We start from the raw sequence: 6,719 nt of genomic DNA on the forward strand, positions 1-6,719 counted from the left end.
GCAATTGTACTTTGACTATGGTTTTATATACCCAAAAGTTTTTTAATATATGTTTGAATGCCAATGAATAACAAAATAACTGTTAATATTACTCCTTTAGCTCAATCAAAAGGTAAATTCTTTTTTATTCCTAAGAAGAAGTGATGGAGGAAAGATGAACATTTTTGAGGACTTCCTGTCTGTCCAAAATTGTGGCAGGAACTTATTACTTCTTTTTTCTTGTAATGTCTCTGAACACTCACCACAACAGTCATTATATAAATTATATCATTGCCAAAATACACTGAAATATTTGCTATGTGTTTATGGGAAAATTAATACTGATTTCAATCTCTTGATAATAAACATGTTAATGTGTCTTAGTTAACCTTATTATGATATTACTAGAGGCCCGATGCGAAATTTGTTCCCTTTCTTCCCCTGGCTGCTGGCACCTGCTTCCCTCCAGCACCCAGGACCCAGGCTTCCTTCAGGCCGCCGGCAGGCAACAGGGATGCGGGCTTCCCTCACAGCCCCTGCTTCGTCTGGAAGGTCGTCCGGAAGGACGTCCGGTCTAATTAGCATATTACACTTTTATTATTATAAATGGTTTTGTTCTCTTTAAACAAATGATGACCAACTAAAATATTTTCTCCATCCCATGACTATTGACTCTTAGATCCATGTTTAACAGAAGCAGAATGTGACTCCCAAGCCATTACGATTATGTAAAACTCTAATGTCACTAAATATAAATATAACACTTGCTTTCTTATTTTTTTCCAGATTATATAAACACTAATTAGAATATAATTGTCATTTTCAAAGTTAGAAGTGATTGCTTTTATCTACAGGTTATTTTTACTGAGAAAATAAGTTTAGATTTATAAACAGTGGTGATAACTATAGACCTTGTCTGAGTGCTGTCAGGGCGCATTAGAAACATCTCTCTAAGCAGAATCCCAGTGGCTGAGATGACCTTAACATTCCCATCAGCTTGACTAAACTTAAATGGGCTTCTTCTTGACTATAGGCCCCAGACCTCCCTTTTGTTAGCACAGTTACTTTAGAAAGCTTGCATTATAAATTCTTTCTCCATCCCTTTGAAATATAAAACTTCTACAACCAGAAATATCTTGCTCAAGACCTATGAGACATCCCCTTGAAATGTAATCATCAAAGGAGATAGTGCCCCTTCATCCCCGTCTCTGTGGGAGGGTAAGAAACTTAACTTCAATAAGCAACAATCAGCAGACACAGGCTGCCTAATCACATTGGCCACCCACCCCCTACCTCGCCAACGTCCTCCAGTACCTTTATACTAGCTCACCCCAGAGCTTAAACTGTTAAACTGTTCACACAAAAGGCATAGTGGAAATTTTCATAAAACATACCTTCCTTCTTTTCATCTTTTTTAGCTGCTGCTGAAATAATAGAAAGAAAATAGTTTTAAACACATTAAATGACCATTCCTCAGAGTATTCCTGGGAATAAGAGAATCTATTCCACGAATTCATAAATTCAGTGGATTTAACCCATACAAATCTGAAATAAGAAAATAACCTTAAAATATTATTTTATAAGATGGTGTTTTTTAATTGAGATAAAAACATAAAGCAAAAATGAATATAAAATATATTGTTACATAGATAAGTCAAATTAATAAGTATGTGTTTAGCCTACCTCTTGCCTATACACTGTGCTTAATCAACACTTTCATCTAATTTTCTTGAAAGGACTGTTCTAATAAGCTTTTGAAACTCTAGGTTACTATTCATTCAACAATCAATCATTTATTCTGAAAAAAATAAGTTGAGCCTGCCTTGTCCGATGTAGTTGAAATATGAAAGTGAAGAGCCTATGGTCCAGATTCAAATTTGAAATCAGTTTCCAGATTATCTCTTCAATTTCTTCCCCTTGAGCTCCTCTATTATGAGGCTGAAATAACACTAAATTCCTGCTTCAAGTTATAGTTCCATTTCCACCATGACCCTCAGAAGCCTTAGTGCAAACAGGTGGTTGTACTTTTTATAAGAACTATATACCTTAATTTCAGTGATTCCTGGAACTAGTGGTCATTTGCTTGAGGAATGCACTCTGAGCTGCATTTGCAGGAATATAAAACACAAAAGTGATAATATTTGCCCTGCCTTTCTACTTCTCATAACATTTGCTGCATTCTCTATCAGAACCCCTATAAAGAAGAATCAGTTTTCTTGAACAACTTGATTTTCAAAAGAAAACTAAAATCCCACATCTTAGCTCTTAACCATTTTATCAAATATTGCTTATAAAAACATTGTGTCAAGTGGCAGTTAGCCAACCCATTTTGCCAACATTTACTAGGGCGATTTTGCATGTAGTTGGGTCCAGGATTAAATATAACAGCAAAATTTGGTCAGATGCACTCACATCATCTGCTAAGAAGTCTTCTACAAGGATCTTCTGCCCAGAAGTGAATGTGCCATCACTTAAATGTATCTCCTTAAATGTTCGATGTTGTATAATGTAGCAAAGGAGAGAAAAATAAAGACTTTTCTCCAATAAATATTTTACTTATTTTCCCTAGGTGTGTTCTGTAAAGTTTTCAAAGATGACAAAGGCAGACACTTGTACCCATTCCTTGTACTTGCATAATATTACTACTCTTGGTTTGAGCATAAGGTTGCATAATTCATTGTATTCCATTCTCCTGAGTTGGGACACTGGAGTTAGAATAGCTTTCTCAAAGAATGTGATTGTAGATGATAGCTAAAAAATACAACAAAATTATTTTAAAGAAGTACTTTTCCCAAACTGCTGACTTGAAGAATCAATATTTTCCTGAAGTTCTCTTTAAAAACACCACTCTTATACCCCAAATATATTTGTAAATAGATTTTCTCATATGGCTCATAAAAATTAGGGTGATTTCTTTGTAATCGTATCTGGAATCTGATTTTGCAGTCTTGGTATACAGATGAAGTAATACTAATTTTTTAAAAATTCTGACAGATTTTTCTAATATGACACAAATTAGAAGGTATATGTGAAAACACTGGACACTTGTATATCATTTATAAATCTCTATGTATCATATATCTGTCTACCCATCTATCAATCAATCTATGGTTTATTTTTGAAAATATAAGTAAAAGCTCAATGACTGAGACTTGGAGTCGAGATACTAATTCCTGGGTCCTTCGGTGGTTCCCCTGCAAATTTGGCATTTGTCTTAGTCATGCTTTCTCCAGATACTAAATAAATACTTGAAATGTGTACCTTCATGCAACGATGCAATGTTTTCTATAAGAACCCAGCAGATGGTGCTGTTCTGCAATAAACAGCTTTTGCTTCTGTCAATAAAAAGGTATGTAAGTGGAAAAAAAAAAGAATTTTAAAGTGTTCTATTGCTTACCTTGTGCTGCAACTTTTATAGTCCCTTGTTTAGTTTCAGGGGCTTTTCCTGGGTCTTATAAAGAGAAAGGGTAAAGAAATTAACATGAAGTATTGTCAGAAATACATACAACAAAATTTTTGTAAAGGAAAAATTACAAAAACAAAATCAAAAATTGAAAATATCTTCCTTAGCACTCAGAATTGTTAAGAATTAAACACAATTATTATTAGTAAGATGGCTGAGACTTAAGCTTACTGAGACAAAAATAAAATTACTGAACCAAAGAAAAGCATAAAATAAAGTTTCCCCAAACTTTTTTATTTCCATGTTAACTCACCATAGAACACTTTGCATTTGTTTAGCTCCTAAATTTGAAAATCTTAGAATTCTTTGTAAATTATTTCTGTATTATAAGCCCTTTGAAATGCACGAAACATTTAGGCATAAAGTGGCTTTTTGAAGGTTCCTGAGCGACTAATAAGAGAATAAAGCACAGTACAACCAATTTCAAGCTTGAGTCTTTGACTTAAGATGCCATTCCCTCTACTATTGTGTGGTCAGGGGCAACAAAATGTAATGTGAGAGAATGGGCAAGTTCATTTTTAATCTTTCTTCCCTCTTGTCTTAGCTTTTCATTCCCCCCCCCCTTTGTTAAACATTTTCTCTTTAAAGAAACAGAATACAAAAACAGTTGACAAGCATTTAAATATGTTATTTACTTCGCACAAATGAAAAAATGGGAAATGAAGATTTCAAAAAGCAATGGTTTACATTTCGCATTTCACATTTCATTAAGTAGTGGTTCCTGATTGTCTCTCTTATGTTTTAATAATTGAATTATTACTTAATATGGGAAGGAAGATTTGGCCACTTGTCTTAGATATTGACCTTGACTCATTCATTCATCACATATTTATTTAGGAGCTATTATGTGTATGTACTGGCTAGGTATAAATGTAGCAGTTGGTACACATATATTCAATCTTATTTATCATCAAATATTAATTTCAGTTAGTTTAATACAGGGTGGGGCAAATAGGTTTATAGTTGTTTGTATGGAAAAACAAAATAATAATAAATAATAATACAAAAATAAACTCTGTGTTTCACATACTCACAACTGTAAATCTACTTTTGTCAAACCCTGTATTATAATTCTAATTAAAGTTCTAAAATAACAAGAGCTCATCAGAATAACTTGGCAAGAATTATAAGCAAAGATTCCATGTTCTTTTTGGCCTAAGAAAAGAGGTTCCATTTGAAATTTATTCTTTATTGTTTGTTGGTGAGAGAATTCTTCATTTGTGCCTTAACTATGATTATGAAAATGCTAATTTTTATTTTGTTTTTATATAAAAAGTATCATTTGATTCACATATATGATTTCCACTATTAGTATGTCTATTTTCCAGATAAAATGTATTTTGCCAAAATTAAGTTTAAAATCTATTTTATCTATGATCTTTTTATTACTATTTTTTTTTCTGGAGGAAAATTTCATGCCAACTATCATTCTAGTGTTTCCTTTGTTACATCTAATAGATGGTCTCAATAATTAATGTTTATCTATAGATATTGAATTCATAACCAATCTATTTCTAAGCATTGCTTTAACCCTATAGGTACATGACTAGCACTTAGTAGGCACTTAATAAATAACTGGTGAATAAAAAAGCGAATGAAAGGATTAAAGAATAGATCTAAAATATCACCAAAACTGCCCTAACCTACTCAGGTGTTTTACTTTTTAAGATCTCAATATATCAGAGAAATGTAGGATACTTCCTTATTTAAAAAAAGATTTTACAATTAAAATCAATAAAGTGCCATAGAATTTTTACTCTTGATTTTCCTCCTATCTTCTCTTTTTCCTTAATGTGTTTTTGGATTACTTATCCTAACTGATTCCTCCACACCTAAGATTCTATTGGACCACCCGGTACACACAATTGTGAATTATGGAGAGCTTTTCTTAAGGTCTTCTTACATCAATCATTTGGTTTCTCTGTCAGTTGCTTTCTCCCTCAGTGATCAGGATTCAGATCATGCCCTTGACTGATCAGCATTCCCTATTTTAGTATCTGGACAGATGACAGATGAGTCATCTCTCAGCAGAGTCATAACCTCACTACGCTCATCTGTATCCGTTTAGCTGTGTGCACACGGAGTGGATATGTGGACTCTTCTATCTGCTATGGCTTAGATTCTGGCCCTCCAAACAAAAACAACAAAAACAAAACAAAAAAAAAACAACAACAAAAACCCCACCAATCCACTAATGCACACTGTTCCAGGTAAATGGTGCTATTTTAAAGGGTTGGTTCTATAGACAATGTCCTCACACAAAGGAATGAATTTAATGGAGATTAATCTCAGGATCATAGCAGTAAGATGTTGTTTGTCTCTCAAAATTTCATTTATTCTTTCTCTGATCTCAAGCTTTTAATTGTTTATATTAATTCACAATGGCATCTTATGTGGCATATTATATGAACAATATCTCACTAGAAATGAACAATTTAAAACCAAATGCTTTTTTAAAAAAATTCTTTATTGTTTAAAGTATTACATATATTATTACATAAGTCTCCTTTTTCCCTCCATTGACCTCTCCCCGGCCACCCCCACCCCCCAGCACATGCCCTCACCCCCCTATTTATTGATTAAGGTATTACATATGTGTCCTTATCCCCCCACATGCCCTCCCCCCTAGTGTCTGTGTCCCTTGGTTATGCTTTTATGCACGCATACAAGTCCTTTGGTTGATCTCTCCCCCTTACCTGCAACCTTCCCCACCTTCCCTCTGAATTTTGATAGACTATTTGATGCTTCTCTGTCTCTGTATCTATTTTTGTTCATCAGTTTATGTTGTTCATTATATTTCACAAATGAGTGAGATTATGTGATATTTATCTTTCTCTGACTGGCTTATTTTGCTTAGCATAATGCTTTTCATGTCCATTTATGCTGATGCAAATGGTAAGAGTTCTTTCTTTTTTACTGCAGCGTAGTATTCCACTGTGCAGATATACCTCAGTTTTTTAATCCATTCATCGGCCAATGGGCACTTAGTCTGTTTCCAGATCTTAGCTATTGTAAATTGTGCTGCTATGAACATAAGGGTGCATATATCCTTTCTGATTGGTGTTTCTGGTTTCTTGGGATATATTCCTAGAAGTGGGATTACTGGGTCAAATGGGAGTTCCATTTTTAGTTTTTTGAGGAAACTCCATACTGTTCTCCACAGTGGCTGCACCAGTTTGCATTCCCACCAGCAGTGAACGAGGGTTCCTTTTTCTCCGCATCCTCTCCAGCACTTGTCATTTGTTGATTTGTTGATGACAGCCATTCTGACAGGTGT

Source organism: Myotis brandtii, unplaced genomic scaffold (assembly GCF_000412655.1).
Source record: "Myotis brandtii unplaced genomic scaffold, ASM41265v1 scaffold123, whole genome shotgun sequence".
Taxonomy (NCBI): Eukaryota; Metazoa; Chordata; class Mammalia; order Chiroptera; family Vespertilionidae; genus Myotis; species Myotis brandtii.